Source organism: Bombyx mori, chromosome 14, assembly GCF_030269925.1.
Source record: "Bombyx mori chromosome 14, ASM3026992v2".
Taxonomy (NCBI): domain Eukaryota; kingdom Metazoa; phylum Arthropoda; class Insecta; order Lepidoptera; family Bombycidae; genus Bombyx; species Bombyx mori.
In genome coordinates, this window is record NC_085120.1 from 5,568,341 (window position 1) to 5,592,230 (window position 23,890).

A 23,890-nucleotide genomic window follows, 5' to 3' on the forward strand; every position below is an offset into this window, starting at 1 on the left:
AATTACAATTTACAAAATTTCAAAGTTTTTAAAGAGCCACAAAAACTTTTCTTACCAACAATAAATAGTACTTGCAAAAATATTTTTTATAAAAAAGACGAATCTACTTATTCATAAGTTGTTTGATATCTTTTAAATATATTTTGCAAATGTTCGTCTATATACTAGTAATTAGAGGTAAGTGCATAATTAATATAATACTAGTAAAAAAAATTTATTTAGATATACGTGTGAATGATAAGATATTAATACAGCTTATTATTTAAACAAATATCAGTTACATATGAATTCCAATTAAAGTTTGTCTCAATGGTTAATCCTAAATATGTTTATTTATTTATCAATACAAGAGCCCTATACAGCTACATTCTAATTTAAAATTATGGCTACATTCATGTTGGTCGTACAATAGCCAAATATCCACGTAAAAAGTCATAACGTTTTGATTGCTCGATTTTATCTGTGATACTGAAACATTTATTTGGAAATTGTTTTTCAATAATCAACAAATCTGAATTGCACTTACTATAGTACCATTATTTTTATGTTTCCCTACAACGATGGTAAATCGTTGTTGATATTATGTTCTGTATTGAAAAACAACGTCATTTTTGCGTCAATAGTTCCTGTCCCTACAGAGTTGCTTTGCTGGCTGAGCCCACCTGTCCTGGTGAAACTGAAAAGGCCTCCGGGCCACCAGTAATCCTTCAATCATAAAAAAAAAAAAAAAGTTGCTTTGAATCGATCAGCGATAAGAACATCAATTACAACACTGTTTAATTGTTATTTTAGAGTTTACTGATCTCTTTTTTTACTTGTGGTATTTCAATAAAAAGTTATCTATCTATTTTGGACGAATGCGTAGGTAGTATTAATTGCTCAAATAGATTTATATCCAATTAGTTGAATCGAAATAGGCAAAAAGATTTATAGCGTTTGATTATTCGCTATATTCGACTGCGGTATGTTTGTTAACAATGCGATTCGTTAACCCAAGGTTGCAAGCAAATATGTTACGAATTCCACTATATTAATATTATGTAACATTTCAATAATACTTTGAAATGTTCGTGGTATTTTGAACTTGAATTGAAATCAGAACATGACTGAAAAAGACATTTTTACAAAAAAAAAAAAGTACATGAGCATACACCCCACGAAGGTATAAATGCGGGGATTTACTTTCCATCAAAGTAGAACGTAATATGAAAAAATAGCACTAAGTTAGTAGCCCTATCTTCTTGGAAGTGCATCGGGAAAGACCCGAGACCAGCACTTCCATAATTCAAACAAATTTCCAATATAAAACACGTTCGTCACGGAATTTGTTCATTTAAAGAATGCGTGCGTCGCTTCGTCGCAACTCTTAATCTTCATACAAATTAGTAATCCTATCTTAAAAGAAAAACAACATTAACCACACAAACGCCCACATAAACCTTGAACGTTCTCAATTAAGTAAGACTATACTTATCGATCAGATTATCTACAAGAATGCCCATTTGCAGTCAACGCGTGCGGCAAGTCGACCGAATAATTATACCACGAAAACAACATAGGGTATACCGTGCCGTCCGAAACATGTCACGATTTTTAAAACTCCTCCACGATCTTTGTGTGCCAACGACAATTGGCAAGCCTTCGACATTGTCATTCAGTATTCGTTAGTAAAAAAAACTGAGCAGCGCGTCACGTATGCGTTTTTGGCCTATTTCTCACATTTTTGCATCATTCTGCTCGCTACGTTTGAGACATGTGACCTTGGGTGCGAACGTGGCGTAACTTTTAGTGCACAAATACAAACCGCATAAATTTGTAGTGCAAACATTTAGAATTGAATATTATATTCGGAACAATTCAGACATGTAGCAAGAAATATTTCATTTTTTTTTTCCAACCGATTCATTTTATAAAGATATTATACTTCATGTCGTTACCTGAATGTCCGGTACACGGACATTAAAGCTGGTACTTGAATAAATACGTACTTAGCACGTGTACATAAATGGCTTCCGTGATGAAGGATTACAAAATGTAACAAAATCAAACCAGCAAATTTTATAAAGTTAAGATATAATAAACACATTGTTATCACCGGCGGTGGACTGATAATGGACCGGTTCAACTAGAAACCATCCAGTTCATTACTGCCGCATCTTTCTCAAAACTTTTAGGACAGCCGTTACTACAAAATCATTAAGACCTACCTAATATATCAAGACGGTTGACGGCCAAAGATGCGTCATCAACTGAAGCCATTCATAACATGTCTCTAGACAGGTGCAAGACGTTATGTGTCACACGGGTCGTTGGTAGAGATTGGCAACGATTGAACACATGCTTTACGGTTTGCACAGAGAAATGAAAATTTATATGTGCTTTACCTATCAGATGTCATATTACTGATTGAAGATGATACTAGCAGTAATTTATGATTAATAGTTTATCTATATAGTTAATCTGGAACGCGCAAAATTTCATGTACACCACTTTGAAAAAATTTATTATGAAAATCGGATCTAGTTTCATATTTCTTACCTTTGAAAAACTATCACTTTTTTATTGCTAAGATGGGTGGACGAGCTCACAACCCAACTTATGTAAAGTGGTCTTGTACCCAACTTATGTAAAGTGGTAGTGTGTATAAAAAGTGATCTGGAAATATAAGTCTAAGTTGCATTACTCCTTCACAGAAGAAATGGGCAGGTTACCTACCCGTGTGGACTAACAAGATACCCCTACCACCATTAATTATGCAAGGCTTTTAAACATAAAAGTTTCATTCATCAATATCCAGTTCTCTCTCAACTTTTTGTGCAATACCTAATCAGACATTCGAAATGAAAATTGATTTTTCGGGGTCAGTAAGCCGATGTTTACTGAAATCCGATGTTTTGTTGTATCTCACTCACCATAAAAAAAACCAGTAATAGATATTATTTCTGTTTTTGTTTTTGATGGTGAGTGATTATCGTCGCTCATGTACATCAGCGGAGTACTCTCCGTAAACTTCATTTGAAGAAGTTTGGAGGAGAGCATGTCATAGCGCTTGGGAAACACCGTAGAGGAGAGTTCATTCCATAGCCGGATGTTACGTGGAAGAAACGATCTCTGGAAATTCACTGTGAACGAACGAAATGGTTCTAGGTAGTATGGATGACCTCTACACCGGTGGCGGGCGGTGCGATAGTAAAAGCGAGATAGTGGGATCATTTCAAAATCTCACAATTCCTCAGAGTACTCCCCATGGAACATACGGTACAGAACATAGAGAGAATCGAAGTCTCTCCTTAGACTGAAAGTTTCAAAACGATCTAATGTATCTTCTATGCACAGACAGAATTCTATTACGAATTCCTTATACGATGCCAAACTTATATAATATAGCGACCCGCCCTCGCTTCGCTTCGGAAACATTAAAACACACATGAAACCAAAAAAAAAAAATAAAAAAAAAAAATAAAAAAAAGTAGCCTATGTTCATCAGGGACAATGTCGGCTTCTAATGGGAAAAGAATTTTTTAAATCGGTCCAGTAGTTTCGGAGCCTATTCGAAACAAACAAACAAACAAATCTTTCCTCTTTATAATATTAGTATAGACTAGCCGTTGCCAAGAAAACAGATTTTTATCGAAATAATTCGGTCCATCAATTTTAGAGATGGACCGCTAATAACAGTAGTGCAAACAAATCCAGTTTTTTTAATAATCTTTTAATGCTTTTCCTCAAAAGCGAAGACTTAAAATGGCAATGAGCAGAGCGGTTTCTAAATTAATTTTAAGAATTTGATATTAAAGCATCATTGCAAGCTTATATTTAACAAAGGACGAGTAAACACTAAAATACGAAGAGGCTTCTTACATAATCAACGTGCAACCGACATTAGTTGCACAACATCATCGGCAACATAAACTTGGAACGGCAGAGATCAAGATCATTAACCAGTCGGTGACCAGACGATGCGGTTTCAAAATCATAGCTAAATTGCTGCGCGCTTGGAGAAGGTTGACCAGCGCCCGGACGCATCCGCGGTCAAGTTCAATGTTTAAAACGCATCAAGTCTCTACTAGGTTCGGTAAGCCACATATTACCGACCTAATCTAGAGAATACAAGACTCGGCATTTGGAAGTTTTTTTTAGGAAAAATTAATTCTCTAAGTTTCTACACAATCACTTATGGTTAACTTAAGGTCAACATCACGACACCAATCTATCCATGTGCCAGATTAACAACACGCTACGTTGCCCACCGCAGAATCGTCGAGGTCATTTAAAAAAACCTCTAACACCTACCTAAATATACTGTTGAATAACTAACAGCTAGTTTTAAAGCACCGTTATTGTAGACTGCGGGGCTTAAACAACCGAAACGTCGGAATTCTAGAGGTCAAGTTCACGGCGTCTGACCCCCGGGGCATCCGTGTTCTAGATCCATGGCACGCTTCGCTGACCGTAGAATCCAATTGACCTGTTCTATCTTCGTGACCGAGATCACCTTAAGACGAATATTGAACGTTGCGTTGTGTTAAGATAAAAGTGAGCCCGCAACATTATGATCACGAATTCCAAAGGCATTATGTTTATTGTTGTTTTATTAATATTAAAATTATGAAATCGTAGATAATCTATAACAGGTTTGAAGTGAATTTGTTTTTCACCTTTACATTATTTTATGGCGGACTGCTTTTTTGCTTAGGAACAAAGTCACATTTATTAAGTACTATAAAAATGACATAATATTAAATGGACGCATTCTTTTAAGAATTTTGAATAACAGCTTTTGTTCGTTCCCGTCATGAATTCCGGCGGTCCTTATAAGTCGCGTTGAGTGTTGCTCCCACGCAAAAACTAGGGTGGAATAAAGGTCTCCAAGTAAGGTTAGGTCAAGGCAGTTTTTTACACTGTCTTAAATGCGTGAAAAACAACGAAGCATAACGCATTCGATAAAACACAGGTTACTTTTTATGTAATAATAGTAGTATATTAATTAACTATGTTCTCTAAACTGTAGAATTTTAAAAGAAAACGATCAGATTTGAAAAAGAAAAACGTTTTCAATTAAAGATCGTTTCATTTTACTTTAAGTAAACATTATCTAAGTCTTTATAAATGCATTCGTAGCATTCCTCCCGCAGAGTTAGCAAATATTCTTATTGTGCAAATCTATATTTTTATTATGGAAAGTCGTCTGTAAAAGGATAACACGATTATCCCATTATACAAACATTATGATGCAATAACTCAACGCCAGTACGATCAAAACAAGTCAAGAGAGACAAATATTATTACCACGAATAGACAAACAGTAAAATAACCACTTTTAAGACAACTGCAATATATTGACATACTATTTCGCATATGCATAACGTGGAGCTTTTTTTTGAATTTCAACAACATAAATACATTTTTTACCTTACAAATAGTTAATTGCTTAATTATTTATAGCGTAGGTGAGGGAACGAGACCACGTAGTGTTAAGTGGTTACTGGAGCCCTAAGAAATCACTATGTGAATTCCACCACTCATTTTGAGACGCGAGATCGAAATATCAGCACATAACGACTGTCCCTCCTATTCTTCAAGCCGGAACGTAAAACTGCGCTAGAAATAAGCAGCTTGGTGGTTCCTAGCGATGCGGGTTTGAAATACGCCATACCCACGAGTATAATTAATAAATATTACTATAATAATATTCCTCGCGTCGTTTCCTCACTACTGAGGGTCAGACAATTATTATATTTCGATAGGATTTTATTCCTTGTCCTCCAGCGCCTCCGATCATTGGCCGCATGAAGGGCTTCGTGGAATGGCATCTCTAGTGTGGTGCGGATTTGATCGAACCACCTTGTCGGACTGCGCCCGCGCGGTCTCTTCCCCTCGATCTTCCCTGTCACGAATAGTTTCTCTAAGCTGTTGGGTGCTTTCCGAGCAAGATGACCGAAGTACTCGAGTGCGTGGCGAAGGCAGAGTATGGACAGTCTTGTCTTGTCTTGTCTTACTGTTACTTAAAATACGCGAGTATCGCTTTATGCGCCTACGTATTATCGTGAACGTTTTGGATCATGGTTACTTATCTGTTAATATTGGAATTGCAAATGAGGACAATAGTTGAAGTGAATACCAGTTAACATCGAAGTTTAATAAATGATTACCTCCACATTTTTTATTTTCTTGTTTTTTATATTGTGTTCAGAAACATGCACGTAAACACACGTATTTACAATGTTTAGTACAACTTGTTGAACTGGTCTGACTAGTTCCGAACTTCGATCATGTAACAAATCAAAATTTCGCGTGATCAACTAACAACGTAAGGCATACTGTTGGCTAGGGCTAGTAACTTTATTTATTAAATCTTAGTATGTTAAGATTTTTGTGTATAATTTGAACCGATGATATGGATCCCACTCGACAGTACGAGTACATTTTTACTGGTGGTAGGACCTCTTGTGAGTCCACGCGGGTAGGTACCACCGCCCTGCATTTCAGCCGTGAAGCAGTGATGCGTTTCGGTTTGAAGGGCGGGGCAGCCGTTGTAACTACGCTGAGATCTTAGAACTGATATCTCAAGGTGGGTGGCGCATTTACGTCGTAGATGTCTATGGGCTCCAGTAACCACTTAACACCAGCTGTGAGCTCGTCCACCCATCTAAGCAATAGAAAAAAAACATGTAGAAAAATTCTCAGCTCACTCTCAATCAAAGACCAAAGATCTCCGATGTATAGTAAATACATTCCGATGAAATTTCTTACACAGGTCTTGAAAAGGATCGAATTAAATTCATGGTAAAGAAGGTCAGATTTATTCGTATAAAATTCGTAAAGTTTCATTGTCTCTTATACGAATATAAAAGGCAACGACCTCGTCCTGTCATGTTCTACAAAGGTTTATCGAGGTATACAATACTTATAAGTATAATCGTATGAAAATGCACGCTTCGAAGCCCTGGTCGTGTCTAATGCAGTTATAATTAAATCATAAGTTTAGTTTCAAATGCATCAACGAACTGATATAATCTAATGAAAGAAGATGATATACTTAGTTTATTTTTAATACGCTTTTATTAGCTTAGAGTATGTTCGTTTGTATGTAACAGAATGTTTTATTATTGACTTAATAAAGGCACACGATTCAAAGACCGATCGATGGCTATGATCTTCGATCAACAATAGTAACTAGATTTCGGGTCGGTGCATAAAATCCGTCTCGTCAAATAACAGCGCACTTGAAATGTGAGCTCTTATTTTGTTTAGTTCACTTCAAACACAGCCAATGTCAACCCGTCTCACAATACCGCAGTGTGTATTCAAAAGTTGCAAAAATAAGGCCCGAAAAAGCAATTTAACGGCCGGAGTATCTTACTTTCTGTAAGTACATGAAGTATAAACTATATTGTAAGCTTTAAACTTATAAATAATATTAAATTTTGAACAAAATTACCGATTTTTAACCACCGCTACAAATGTTGGCCAAGGCTCGGCCAACACATGGACAAACTTTTGCTTAACAGAACAGTAAATGCATGGAGTAGATTTGTGTTGCAATAATTTTTTAAAATTTGTTAGCAGCACTTCAAAATTAGTTGGTTAATATTGGTTAATGCTGCTTTTGTGTCTGTTTGTTGGACTCTCATTAGATACTTGGCTTTCCATTTTTATTTTAGCTTTCCTAGCAATCACGTGTGCAGAATAGATCTCGATTGTCGCCAGAGAAACAAGAGATGACTTTTATAAGCCAGCTAAGAACTCCGCTTATTGACACTGGACATCTTTGCCTTCCGTGCTCACGGCTACTGAAATGTGGCCGAAACATTGTAATAAAAATACCACGCTTGAAACCGTTTAAACGTTGTTTTATTATGTGCACTGGTCGCGAAAACTTAAAAATATATATTACACAAAAACGTAACGCTAATAAAATAATAAGTAATGTATAGATACTAACAAACATACATTTCCAAAACATAAAAAGTAAACAACTAAACTTTTACTTTAATTCATTAATAAATTATTTTAGTGTTAGGCGCGACTCCCTTACCTCCTGTAGTAAATAGAAATCGGCATTTCAAGAAGCAAAAATAAATAAAGCAAAACGATGTTCGTTCTCAGAGCAATTAAGGGAAAAGTTACTTTATTTGTTGCACTTTAAGATTGATTTAACATTAAAAGTTGTTTAAAATATGTCTTTTTATTGGTAAGTGACAGGAGTAATTTATTGCTTTGCTCGTTTTATGTGACGAATGATCGTAAGTTTTTTTTTTTTTTTTTTTTTTTATTGCTTAGATGTGTGGACGAGCTCACAGCCCACCTGGTGTTAAGTGGTTACTGGAGCCCATAGACATCTACAACGTAAATGCGCCACACACCTTGAGATATAGTTCTAAGGTCTCAGTATAGTCACAACGGCTGCCCCACCCTTCAAACCGAAACGCATTACTGCTTCACGGCAGAAATAGGTAAGTATTAGATAATGTTTTGGAGATTTGTGACTTTATTACTAGGTGCCATAGTTGTTATTAGTTTGAAAGTAAAAGTGTTTCAAAACTTTTTTCTCCGTTTGTTAGTAAACGAATGTAGCTATATAAGTATATATTCACGCGGACAGTTTTTGCTTTAATTTTGTACGTATCCCTTTATCTAGTTACTATTGTTGATCGAAGGCTATGATACAATAATTTCACTCTTAATACCCTGACCAGTATGTACAGAATAAAAAGTAAAATAAAATTAATTTTTAGTTCAATTTACTATTTTGTTGCAGGTTTTTTAGTAAAATACATACATTTAATAAGTGTGCCGTGAAACATTGCTCTAATATTCATTATTTAAATGGACGTTGTATTACAGCTTAATATTATTGACTGCTAGACGGATTTCGGCTAGGAGCTCACGACTTACTGCTCACCTTTTATTATATGAAGTCGTCGTGGCCTGACGGATAAGACGTCCGGTGCATTCGTGTTGTACGATGCACCGGTGTTCGAATCTCAGGCGGGTACCAATTTTTCTAATGAAATACGTACTCAATAAATGTTCGCGATTGATTTCCATGGTGAAGGAATAACATCGTGTAATAAAAATGAAACGCGCAAAATTATAATTTGCGTAATTACTGGTGGTAGGACCTCTTGTGAGGCCGCGCGGGTAGGTACCACCGCCCTGCCTATTTCTACCGTGAAGCACTAATGTGTTTCGGTTTGAATGAAGGGTGGGGCAGCCGTTGTAACTATACTTGAGACCTTAGAACTTATATCTCAAGGTGGGTGGCGCATATACGTTGTGGATGTCAATGGGCTCCAGTAACCACTTAACACCGGGTGGGCTGTGAGATCGTCCACCCATCTAAGCAATAAAAAAAAGAAAAATATAGCTACCGAAACCTATGGACATGACGATATAAATGCCAAACATCACCTATAAGTGAGACACGTATCAATCCTCACTGTATTACTATAACCGCTATCTGACCTGTTAAAACGAAACGACTGCTTCTTTGCAGGAATGGACCAGCATGACTGCTATATGTTCATAATACACCACACATCGGATTCAAAAATTATATTAATAGCAAAATATAAAGCTTACACGAAGACCGTGCCTTTACTCATTCAGAATGTAACTCAATCCAAACAAAGCCTTTTAACATAATTAGATTTGAATAGTACATAATGAAGCTGGTATCGTAGACGCCCAACTTTCTGAGTATTATTGTTTTTTTATTATATACGTTTTCATCAATTGACAAAAAACACAAGTGTATTTCCAAGAATTACCCAAACACTCACCACAATACGAGCTCATGATATTTTTTTTGTCAATTTGATTACAACAGACTATGTTGTTTGCCATTAAGACATTCACCTATCTAAATGGCAAACAGCATGGTTTATTTTCGATCAATCACCTTTGTAAATCCGCATACAAATAAAATCTTAAGTTTAATTGCACGAAAAAAACATTTTACGTTTTTATTAAATTTTCACTTAGCATAATTCACATTCACATAATTCAAATTTCCGTGTCCGAAACGACTCGATTCAATCAGCCGCATTACACAATAGCCGATCGACCTTTAACTTTATTGCTTACTACAATCCAATTAAATGATTTTGATCCCGAATCAAATAAAACTTATCTGAATCGAAACAAGATTAAAGGTGTCTACTTTTGTATTATTTTCAAAATTAAATGAAAGATCATGAATACGAAATTCAGTTTGAATAATAACACAAAGACTTTAACATTTATTTGCATATAAAATTACTGTCTTACAATATTTATATCTCTGTTTCCTGATAGATTACTGAAAGGTAAGTTGAATCAATAATTTAAAATAAAAAAACACACGTCCGGGTGTAGCCGGAATAGCCTCTTAGGCTAACAGCAAATAGGGAACAAATATAAAATAATAATAATAATAATAATGAAACGACACATTAACTTCCATGGCTGTTGTCCAAAAAAGGAGTGTAAAATCAAATTAACTCATTTCTATACTCCCGTTAATTAAATGCAATTTAAAGATAAATATTTCATCTTCAAAACAAGTCAAGAGAGACAAATATTATTACCACGAATAGACAAACAGTAAAATAACCACTTTTAAGACAACTGCAATATATTGACATACTATTTCGCATATGCATAACGTGGAGCTTTTTTTTGAATTTCAACAACATAAATACATTTTTTACCTTACAAATAGTTAATTGCTTAATTATTTATAGCGTAGGTGAGGGAACGAGACCACGTAGTGTTAAGTGGTTACTGGAGCCCTAAGAAATCACTATGTGAATTCCACCACTCATTTTGAGACGCGAGATCGAAATATCAGCACATAACGACTGTCCCTCCTATTCTTCAAGCCGGAACGTAAAACTGCGCTAGAAATAAGCAGCTTGGTGGTTCCTAGCGATGCGGGTTTGAAATACGCCATACCCACGAGTATAATTAATAAATATTACTATAATAATATTCCTCGCGTCGTTTCCTCACTACTGAGGGTCAGACAATTATTATATTTCGATAGGATTTTATTCCTTGTCCTCCAGCGCCTCCGATCATTGGCCGCATGAAGGGCTTCGTGGAATGGCATCTCTAGTGTGGTGCGGATTTGATCGAACCACCTTGTCGGACTGCGCCCGCGCGGTCTCTTCCCCTCGATCTTCCCTGTCACGAATAGTTTCTCTAAGCTGTTGGGTGCTTTCCGAGCAAGATGACCGAAGTACTCGAGTGCGTGGCGAAGGCAGAGTATGGACAGTCTTGTCTTGTCTTGTCTTACTGTTACTTAAAATACGCGAGTATCGCTTTATGCGCCTACGTATTATCGTGAACGTTTTGGATCATGGTTACTTATCTGTTAATATTGGAATTGCAAATGAGGACAATAGTTGAAGTGAATACCAGTTAACATCGAAGTTTAATAAATGATTACCTCCACATTTTTTATTTTCTTGTTTTTTATATTGTGTTCAGAAACATGCACGTAAACACACGTATTTACAATGTTTAGTACAACTTGTTGAACTGGTCTGACTAGTTCCGAACTTCGATCATGTAACAAATCAAAATTTCGCGTGATCAACTAACAACGTAAGGCATACTGTTGGCTAGGGCTAGTAACTTTATTTATTAAATCTTAGTATGTTAAGATTTTTGTGTATAATTTGAACCGATGATATGGATCCCACTCGACAGTACGAGTACATTTTTACTGGTGGTAGGACCTCTTGTGAGTCCACGCGGGTAGGTACCACCGCCCTGCATTTCAGCCGTGAAGCAGTGATGCGTTTCGGTTTGAAGGGCGGGGCAGCCGTTGTAACTATACTGAGATTTTAGAACTGATATCTCAAGGTGAGTGGCGCATTTACGTCGTAGATGTCTATGGGCTCCAGTAACCACTTAACACCAGGTGGGCTGTGAGCCCGTCCACCCATCTAAGCAATAAAAAAAACATGTAGAAAAATTCTCAGCTCACTCTCAATCAAAGGCCAAAGATCTCCGATGTATAGTAAGTACATTCCGATGAAATTTCTTACACAGGTCTTGAAAAGGATCGAATTAAATTCATGGTAAAGAAGGTCAGATTTATTCGTATAAAATTCGTAAAGTTTCATTGTCTCTTATACGTATATAAAAGGCAACGACCTCGTCGTGTCATGTTCTACAAAGGTTTATCGAGGTATACAATACTTATAAGTATAATCGTATGAAAATGCACGCTTCGAAGCCCTGGTCGTGTCTAATGCAGTTATAATTAAATCATAAGTTTAGTTTCAAATGCATCAACGAACTGATATAATCTAATGAGAAAAGATGATATACAAAACTTAGTTTATTTTTAATACGCTAATAGGGTATGTTCGTTTGTATGTAACAGAATGTTTTATTATTGACTTAATAATGGCACACGATTAAAAGACCGTTGGCTATGATAAAATAATTTCACTCTTAATACCCTGACCCTTCATGAAGCAAAGGATTGCGGCAGATGGAGGGGATCGTATGGGAGAAACTGATGCAGCGGGGGAGTCTCGACCCTCAGTAATGAGGAAAACGACGCGAGGAGGAGGACACTGACCAGTGTGTACAGAATAAAAAGTAAAATTAAATTAATTTTTAGTTCAATTTACTATTTTGTGGCGGGTTTTTTAGGAAACTACATACATTTAATAAGTATGCCGTGAAGCATTGCTCTAATATTCATTATTTAAATGGACGTTGTATTACAGCTTATTATTATTGGCTGCTAGATGGATTTCGGCTAGGAGCTCACGACTTACTGCTCACCTTTTATTATATGAAGTCGTCGTGGCCTAACGGATAAGACGTCCGGTGCATTCGTGTTGAACGATGCACCGGTGTTCGAATCTCAGGCGGGTACCAATTTTTCTAATGAAATACGTACTCAACAAATGTTCGCGATTGATTTCCATGGTGAAGGAATAACATCGTGTAATAAAAATGAAACCCGCAAAATTATAATTTGCGTAATTACTGGTGGTAGGACCTCTTGTGAGGCCGCGCGGGTGGGTACCACTACCCTGCCTATTTCTACCGTGAAGCACTAATGTGTTTCGTTTTGAATGAAGGGTGGGGCAGCCGTTGTAACTATACTTGAGACCTTAGAACTTATATCTCAAGGTGGGTGGCGCATTTACGTTGTGGATGTCAATGGGCTCCAGTAACCACTTAACACCGGGTGGGCTGTGAGATCGTCCACCCATCTAAGCAATAAAAAATATAGCTACCGAAGCCTATGGACATGACGATATAAATGCAAAACATCACCTATAAGTGAGACACGTATCAATCCTCACTGTATTACTATAACCGCTATCTGACCTGTTAAAACGAAACGACTGCTTCTTCGCAGGAATAGACCAGTAGGACCACTATATGTTCATAATACACCACACATCGGATTCAAGAATTATTATATTAATAGCAAAAAATAAAGCTTACACGAAGACCGTGCCTTTACTCATTCAGAATGTAACTCAATCCAAGCAAAGCCTTTTAACATAGTTTGATTTAATCAGTACATAATAACTGGCATCTGGCATAACTGGTTTTTTTATATACGTTTTCATCAATTGACAAAAAACTCAAGTGTATTTCCAAGAATTACCCAAACACTCACCACAATACGAGCTCATGATATTTTTTTGTCAATTTGATTACAACAGACTATGTTGTTTGCCATTAAGACATTCACCTATCTAAATGGCAAACAGCATGGTTTATTTTCGATCAATCACCTTTGTAAATCCGCATACAAATAAAATCTTAAGTTTAATTGCACGAAAAAAACATTTTACGTTTTTATTAAATTTTCACTTAGCATAATTCACATTCACATAATTCAAATTTCCGTGTCCGAAACGACTCGATTCAATCAGCCGCATTACACAATAGCCGATCGACCTTTAACTTTATTGCTTACTACAATCCAATTAAATGATTTTGATCCCGAATCAAATAAAACTTATCTGAATCGAAACAAGATTAAAGAGGTCTACTTTTGTATTATTTTCAATATTAAATGAAAGATCATGTGAATACGAAATTCAATTTGAATAATAACAAAGACTTTAACATTTATTTGCATATAAAATTACTGTGTTACAATATTTATACCTGTGTTTCCTGATAGATTACTGATAAAAAACACACGTCCGGGTGTAGCCGGAATAGCCTCTTAGGCTAACAGCAAATAGGGAACAAATATAAAATAATAATAATAATTAAACGACAGATTAACTTCCATGGCTGTTGTCCAAAAAAGGAGTGTAAAATCAAATTACCTCATTTCTATACTCCCGTTTATTAAATACAATTTAAGAATAAATATTTAATCTTCAACATCTAAGAGTTTGCAAAAGCCCAAGTAGAGACAAGGTGCTTGGATTTTTCTAGAAAACGATTTTCTTAGTACGTGCCGACAACTTGCGTATCTTGATTAGTTGAAAAGGTCATTAAAATCGGCTATGTGAATATTGATTTCATTCACCTGATAAATTTACATTAATAAGGGCGATCTGTTCAGATCACACAGCCCACTGAGTTTCTCGCCGGATCTTCTCAGTGGGTCGCGTTTCCGATCCGATGGTAGATTCTGCGAAGCACGGCTCTTGCTAGGGTTCGTGTTAGCAACGTCATCAGGTTTGAGCCCCGTGAGCTCACCTTCTGGTTAGGGCGACGCTGATATAGCCTCTCAAGGCTATCAGCTTAGGTAGAAAAAATAATCAGATCATCCAAATACATACACTGCGAGAAAACCTCACTACTTTTCATCTAGTCGCAACCGACATGACAAGAGTCTGCTTTCATTTGGCGAGTGCCGAAAATCAAGATGTCATTCGGAGTCGCACACATAACGCTTCTCAAACCTATAGAATATTATTTTCTTGTATGTTTGTTGGCTCGGTATTCAAGTATCTTACTAGCCTTCACTATCTGAGCAATCAAATAGACATTTTACAATATATCACGAGAAACCCGAACCATGCCGATTGCATGACATTAGTTCATGACTCGGCATTATAACGTAATGCGCAGAGCACGTTCTTTCCTACACTCCGACCAACCAGTTTAGTTCTTTGCTACGTTCCCTTTGTATTGTTAACATGTTTGGCAAAACGTTATTTCCGTACATTACTTAATATTTGTATCTTATACCGTACTTCTTCTAGTCATCTTAATCACACAATTGCACAGATTTAAACAGCTTGTAAAGCGTGAGTCTTATATGAGAGTGTTGGACCAAGAATGCATTGCCCATTTGATTAAATGAAAATTATTTCATATATAAAATTATATATTAGGTAATCGAACACATGTAGAATTTATTAATCAATTCACTGGTGGTAGGACCTCTTTTGAGCCCGCACGGGTAGGTACCACCACCCTCCCTACTTCTGCCGTGAAGCAGTAATGCGTTTCGGTTTGAAGGGTGGGGCAGCCGTTGTAACTATACTTGAGACCTTAGAACTTATATCTTAAGGTGGGTGGCGCATTTACGTCGTAGATCTCTATGAGCTCCAGTAACCACTTAACACCAGGTGGGCTGTGAGCTCGTCCACCAACCTAAGAAATAAAAAAAAACAAATAAAAAAAATGAGTTTTCACTATAAACTTTGTCTACTAGCAGCTTTTCAATTGATGAAATCGAATTAATCAGCTGTATTTATTGAACATTTAAACGACAGTCCCATCAAGTTTTTGTTAAAAACAAAACTCGCAAACAATTTTTTAAGTAGTTCAACGGTTTTAAAATTATTTTCATATATATTTAAACTTCGTTTATAAACACTAAATAAAACTCGTTCATTAATCGAAATTTACATATTACTGTTGAATTGATTTAGAAAAACTCATTACGGCACAGGATATACATACAAGTCAGACAAACAGGTCTTTAAATTTTCTAGATCGTTAATGGATTATGACTTTTTTTTTTAATGTGTGTGGGAAGAGATTATATTATTTTGTATATTTGTTGACTAGACAAATCCTTATTAATATTATGCTAATACTGATTGCTTTAGTGTTGTTTATTTCAATAATATTATTAAACATTTTTATTTAAATCGATCCAAATTAATTATTGTTTTGAAATTTATATATATATTTTTTATTAATTAATTTTAAGTTTATAATCTGAGCTGGACTGGACAACAGTCGTCGATGACCACGAAAATTGTAAAGTATTTGAAACTTTGGAAATAATAATGTTTGGAAATAATAATGACAATAAAATGCGAGATTAAACCAGTAAAGTAGCGTTAATTGTGTCTAAGAGTCGTAAAAATCGTAGAAAATAGTATAAAAAATATAGACATTTTTTGGTTACATCTTTACAAAATTATTTGTATAAAAACAATAAAAATTACAGACTGCGACAGACAGATTTGCGCTTTAGAAAATTAAACAAAATGATATTCAGAAACTGTTATCATTTTTAATTTATTTGGCATTGAGACTTAAAATAAAATTCGCATTATTTGACTTGAAATATTGATAAATTTGTGTGTCGGTAAAACTATAATCAATCAGCATAATATGAAAAACGCAACTATCCATATTGATGTTTTTTTTTTATTGCTTAGATGTGTGGACGAGCTAACAGCCCACCTGGTGTTAAGTGGTTACTGGAGCCCATAGACATCTACAACGTAAATGCGCCACACACCTTGAGATATAGTTCTAAGGTCTCAGTATAGTCACAACGGCTGCCCCACCCTTCAAACCGAAACGCATTACTGCTTCACGGCAGAAATAGGCGGGGCGGTGGTACCTACCCGTGCGGACTCACAAGAGGTCCTACTACCAGTAATTACGCAAATTATAATTTTGCGGGTTTGATTTTTATTGCACGATGTTATTCCTTCACCGTGGAAGTCAATCGTGAACATTTGACGAGTACGTATTTCATTAGAAAAATTGGTACCCGCCAGCGGGATTCGAACGCCGGTGCATCGCACGATACGAATGCACCGGACGTCTTATCCTTTAGGCCACGACGACTTTAATCACTTTCTCTATGAAACTTCACACAACAGAATTGTATTCATCTTTATTATTCACTTAATCGCGATCATATTTACAAGGAAATCTATCATGGCTTGTTGTAACACAAGATTTCCATATCTACGAGTGAGAAAACACACGAGAAAGTGGAAAGCACTCAAATCATCTCATTGTCTAGGTCGCCGGTTGTATTTAACTTCCCGTGTGAAAATCTATTTCAATTGCGAGTGAAAAGACGTTAAGTGTAAATATGTATACTTAAGTTTACGCAACGTTCGGTTTGATTGCTTGTCACATTAATTTATACCTTAGTAAGTAGTACTAAGCTTTTACCAGCAGCTTCGTTCGTGTTAATGTAAAAACAATATATAACCCTCAGGAACAGTACTTTTTTTCTGGATGAAAATACTGGTGGTAGGACCTTACGTGAGTCCGCACGGGTAGGTACCACCACCCCGCCTACTTCTGCCGTGAAGCAGTTATGCGTTTCGGCTTGAAGGGTGGGGCAGCCGTTGTAACTATACTGAGACCTTAGAACTTATATCTCAAGGTGGGTGGCGCATTTCCATTGTAAATGTCTATGGGCTCCAGTAACTACTTAACAGCAGGTGGGCTGTGAGCTCGTCCAGCCATCTAAGTAATAAATAAAAAACCTGTCCTTTATCCTTTACAGTGTATATATAAGTACACATATACAAAATTTTATAATGATTAAGTAGTTTAGTCGTCAAAGCGTAGTAAACATGATTACTTTTGTAATTTTAGCATACTTTTGTGTAACCATTGACAGTGCAGTCGAGTTTGCGGCCCATCTGACGTTAAGCGATTACCGTAATCGGACGCTACAACGTGACTGGCGTAGCCGACATTGAGAAATGTGACTGAAGTTTCAGTAATAGTTGCATGGAAGACGAGTAAACCTAATCAATATGTCGGACGACGGTTCTACGGGCCCTTAGAGGCTTGCAGCATAAAGTATCAGCTATAGAAAAATAAATTAAGTAAAAATAAAGTAAGTAAAGTATGCAAAGTACTACGAAAAATCATAAATATGAAAGAAGCAGTACTGCAGGTTGGAAAATACGTCGCGTATTAGTAGCAATCAGAATACTATCATGCGAGATGATTTCAACTGAATGTATTTTTAACACGATTTTATTAGCTTGATCTATTCGATCACATTTACATAGACCGATTAAGTTGAAAATCTGCACACGTATCAAGGACAATGACAATACCAATTTGTTTACCTTACTATATTAGGATGAAAAAAAAAAGATTATTTTAATTTGGCTTGTTATTAAATCATATATTTTTTTGTTATTCATTATTTTCCTCCCTTTTATTAAATTCCAATTTATTTTCAATCAAAAAGAATTTCAACGAAGCCCCGCACTAAACATTCGTTTATAAAGGACGCCAAATAGTTTGCGAGACAAAATATTATTTCAAATAACTATACAGTGCCAATTGGGCACGTAGTAATTATCCTATTAATTATTTATTTATGCAAAAAAAACAAAAACACATTACATAGATACAAAAACAAGTAAACCGATTATTATGTTACTAACATTTATCAACGTCGCCGTATTTAGTACCACTCTTCTAGAATCTTCTTAGAAACTTTGAAATTTTTCAATCATGACTTGGTTTTTTAATTATATGCATTGCTTAAAGGTCAGAGTCCGATTTTATTTGTTCTTTGGCCATTCGTTACGATTTTGGCCGTGCGTGGGAGTTTGTTTATTTCGATTCTACCTATCAATTCAACTTCTCACCTCAAGGCGAAGGAATGTTACTATTTAAGCATTCCAACCTTTTGTTGTTGTGACATAAATCTTTTATAATTAATACGATTTATACAAGTACAGCACCCAAAAATACCCAATATGCAAGTCATAAATTGACATTCCAGACATTAAAGAGGGTCGCATATTTATGTAAATCATATATTGGAAATAATAACTAAACAATTTATTGATTCGTTTATTATAAAACACGATCAGGGTCAACAAATATCATATGAATCACAATATATTTAGCCAAAATGCCTTTTACACACTGGCGCCACGATTAAACTGATTATAATAAAAATGTTGTCCGTACAGATTTAGAAATATTAATTTTGTTTTTGACGTTGTTGAAAATAGATACGGAATCGTGGCGCCTGTATTTTTAATTATTATTATCAATCCACGATGTATGTACTTGTATGTTTTTTAATAATCATATATGGACGGATGAGTTCATTATTTATCTGATATTAAGGGTCATCAGTAATCAAGGACGACACAACCTCAATTTTGCTGTCAAGAACGTATGATAGCTTCCCGGCACAAATAGGCAGGATGTAGGCCCACATTACAAATCGTATCACCAGTAAAATCTCATTAATTATCAACAATTTAGATAAGATTTTTTCTCGCAAATGACTTTTTGCACAACAAATAATTTAAAAAATTACGAAAAAATTGATAGTATTTTCTATTCTAAGCCCTATGGTATGAATATCCATATTACAAATTATTAGATACACAGCTTAGTATGTATCTATGATACTAAAATATCTACGTTGAGACAGTACAAATCAACGACAGTCCAATATAGTATTATTTTCTACAGTGCTATAGTTCATCTTAATAGAAAAGAGCTACACAAATATCTGAATATTTTATCGATATAGTCAACGGCTTGACTAAGGAATGCCCCTGAAAATACATGTCGACATACTGATTCATCTTAACAATAACCATCCTTACAAGCTCGCTGCACATCTGAACTTTATGGGATACCCTAAAAGGTTAAAACGACAATATAATGGATTTACGCAATTAAAAAAAAAACAAAAAAAAAATGTTTTTGTTTCAGTTGGCATAATTAAACCTTCTATAAAACGACCTTCATAGAACAGACCCGTTCAGTCATTGAACTGATTGGATAACACAAAAAAACCTCAAGTTGGTAAACACGACAAAAATTTGATAATAAAATAGTGTAATAATTGATATCTACAACATAAACACAACAAAATAACTTTTCTTACTCTGATAACTAAACCTTAGAAATTAGAACAAATCCGTTTTTATGCAATTAATCCAAAAACTGACTCCATTCAATCGAACACACACAGCACGGACCGTTTTGACCATCACTGAGATCACGCGATGGAATGCACTGTAGAACCCAAACTTTTTTTTTAAACGACATAAGAAAATCGCGTTATGGTTTTTTTTCTAAACAAACTTCATTTTGCGGGAATTCCGGCGTCCGTGCGTTGTCGTCGGGTCGCTTATTACGGCCGTCCTCGTGTGGAATGCGGAGATGACCGCGCTTTGGGCAGAAACCTGACCTTCAGGGTTGCCGCTCGACAGTCGGTTTTATGTTTCTGCTATTTTGCATTTATATTTTTTGGTTATCGCACGAAATCATTTTGATGTAGGTGATTAATTTTACATATCTATTTAACACGAGCCTTTTTTAAATTTAACATCATCATTTAATTGAAAGTCTCGTTGTTTTGATTTGGCTGTATCGTTCATTAGCTGTTTTTACTTTAATGGGCTAGCTTTTTTAAATATTACGAATTAAGATATCATATTTTTATAAAATAAAGACCAATTAAGTTAGCTGACAACGACCGTTTGATAAAACAGACCAAAAGACCTTTTTTTTTTAAATGCAATCCTTAATATCCTCTCTGTCTCATAATATCAAGCTAGATAAAGCGTTAAGCGGTAGATCTAACAAAAGAGCGTCATTATTATTAGTTCGTCAGGCAGTGGATTGACTTCACCCCCAGCATTGCTGACGTTCATGAGCAACTGACCACTTTTGAAGTCTCCGTGGCCTAATGAAATACGTACTCGACAAATGTTCACGATTGACTTCCACGGTGAAGGAATGACATCGTGTAATAAAAATCAAACCCGCAAAATTATAATTTGCGTCATTATTGGTGGTAGAATCTCTTGTGAGTCCGTGCGGGTAGGTACTACCATTCTGCCTATTTCTGCCGTGAAGCAGTAATGCGTTTCGGTTTGAAGGGTGAGGCAGCCGTTGTAACTATACTGAGACTTTAGAACTTATATCTTATTTACGTTGTAGATGTCTATGGGCTCCAGTAACCACTTAACACCAGGTGGGATGTGAGCGCGTCCACCCATCTAAGCAATAAAAACAAAAAAACAAAAAACTCACCAGACACGCTATTTACTGGTCTCTATATTGGCAATGAAAAAATTGCAAACTTCTACATATTTTTTTTTAAATTAATTCGTGTGACATCCCTATAATGTATTAGTATATTAGTAAGTGCTTTTTAATTTGCATGACGCCGGTTGGTCGGTCTCAACACTGACGTATAGATAACCTTTTGATTCTGCTATTAATATTTCAATAATAAAACTCACTACGTAAATACGTCCAAAATAGCCTGTTTTTTTTAGGTGACATTTTATTGAAATCACATACATTGATTATTCTCAATATCGGAAGCCTTAACTCAATTTTGCAGCAAATTAACTATTGTGTTTAGGTACACGCAAACGTGTTTTCAATATTTTTAATGAACCTCATTACAGTTATGAACAGTTTAAGCTTAAACAAAACAATCATCGACGTATTACACGAATTGAAATAGCAATAAAAACATTAAAAATGAATATTGAAATCGATTATCTACACCAGTGATTCTCAACTTTTTTTTATGTTACGGCACATATTTAACGATTTCAAAATTTGGCGGCACACAAAAAAATTAAAGATAAAAATTATTTACTTACTACAACACACTGCATAAATAGTTTATCAAAAATTTTTAATATACGAAATAAACTACAATATACTATAAATTTTTTTTTGTGGATTTAAATGTATTATATTCATGTTTAAAATATTTTTCTTTTAAAATGATATAATTTAATAATATTAACATTATTATATATTCGCAAAATTTGGCGGCACACTTTTGAAATTTGGCGACACACAAAAGTGCCGCGGAGCAGTGGTTGAGAATCACTGATCTACACAGTCACGAATCGTACATCTTGTCACGTATGAATCAGCTAATCACAGTTTATTAAACATGCCGCATCGCAACGTAAACAATAATTAAGTTTATTGGACATCTCGACAGCCGAAACCAATAATTATCAATTTGATATTACAAATTAACGTGAACACGTACGTGTCATAATGATACGCTACGATATAGAATTAATTTGATTTAATTGCATTCTAATCAACCTTGATAGTTGATTTATAGCGTTTTACTTTACATAGGATATGATGTGGGTAAAAATAAAAGAGATAAATGAATGATAAAGGAAAAACGTATCAAGTACAATAGAGCGTCAGTCAAGTAAGTGGAATTATTTATTTTCTGATTTTCACACGCGTCGTCAGACAAACGTAAAGCCCTGAAAACACATTTATAAATAAAAAAAATACGATCTTCGTGATACAGTAAGATACGAACGAACACAAAGTATCTTCTTGTTGAGATAGCATGACGATTTTTATAAGAAATTGAACTATTTCAAACCTTAAATCTTAATAGCCACCGTTCATTGTACAGCCTTTCTTCCATATTCTTTAATTACTAATCCAGCACTATTTTCTTGAAAAAACTCACAACATACATATACGTTTCTCTTATCCATCATACTTGATTTAAACTACTTTATATCTTAGTCCGGACACTCGGACATGCATGAGTTTTATGTAGAAATCATGTTATATATTTAACTTCAATAAACTATTCGAATTTCTAGTTCTTTTTCGAATATTTTTGATGAGCAAACAACCTCACGGGTTTATGTTAGATTATCAGGGACCATAGACCGCAGCGTGTGGCTGTGGCATACACGCTGGCGTCTTTTTTTTTATTGCCCTTGTAGGCAGACGAGCACACGGCTCACTTCATCAGGTGGGCCGTGTGCTCGTCTGACCATCGTGAGTGGTTACCGTCGCCCATGGACTACAGCAATGCCAGGGGCAGAGCCAAGCCGCTGCCTACAAAACCGCGGTCTTACCTACCTATAGAGAAAAGTCTGGACGGCGATAAATACGGTATATCGGTAATACGGAGTATTTTAGGTATTTACGCAACTTCCTCAGCGATATCACTTGACATTTAAAATCGCTGACACATTTATGTCAGTTTAAATAACCTTAAGCGATCATGTAAACAAACATTATGTGGAAAATTATCGGCAATAATAATATTTTGCTTACTACGTTCTTCGAGTGTTTATTTCTTGTCTTTACGCCTCAACAGAATATTTGTAAATTATTAAAAACAATATTGTAAAACGATCTAAATAATAAGATTTATTAATAAATAAAATGCTATGTGTCTTTATTCTAAAAATAACATTAAAAGCTTTGGCTAGTGAGAAACCTTCGAGAATGTAACCTTTACTTTACAATAAGTATAGAGAGACCATTCATGGCATGTCGTACGTACCTACATAAATACTGTTACCCACCTTGAGATATCAGGTTGATTTCTTTATTACATTGATAATAATAATAATAAATAATAATAAGCCATTTATTTCTTGCTTTACAAAGTTTAAAAAAATATATAATAAATATAAATGTATGTATTAGTATTTAGGATGTAAAAGAGTTTTGTAATGAATCAGTAAAATTTAGTTAGCAAGAACCCCGGATCGGGTAAAGGCCTCCTCCAAAGATGCCCAAGCGTCTCTATCCTGTGCTACGTCTATCCAGTTTGGGCCAGCTGTTCGTCTAAGATCGTCTTCCCATCTGGTTAGTGGTCTTCCTATTACATTGATACCACAGCCAAATATAAGAGGCCTATAAACTCAGTGTGGCTTTAGGAATTGTTACA

The 23,890-nt window shown here is 35.4% G+C and overlaps 1 protein-coding gene and 1 long non-coding RNA gene across 2 annotated transcripts in view; one reads left to right on the plus strand and one right to left on the minus strand.

The window, feature by feature from the left end:
• LOC101738328 (N-alpha-acetyltransferase 15, NatA auxiliary subunit) overlaps positions 1–23,890 on the minus strand; it is a 113,543-nt gene that overhangs the window by 51,122 nt on the left and 38,531 nt on the right. The window lies entirely within an intron of this gene.
• Positions 7,142–9,956, plus strand: LOC134200091 (uncharacterized). The gene is made up of 3 exons (XR_009974848.1): positions 7,142–7,368; positions 7,665–8,246; positions 8,457–9,956. It is a non-coding gene; the product is annotated as an uncharacterized LOC134200091 (long non-coding RNA).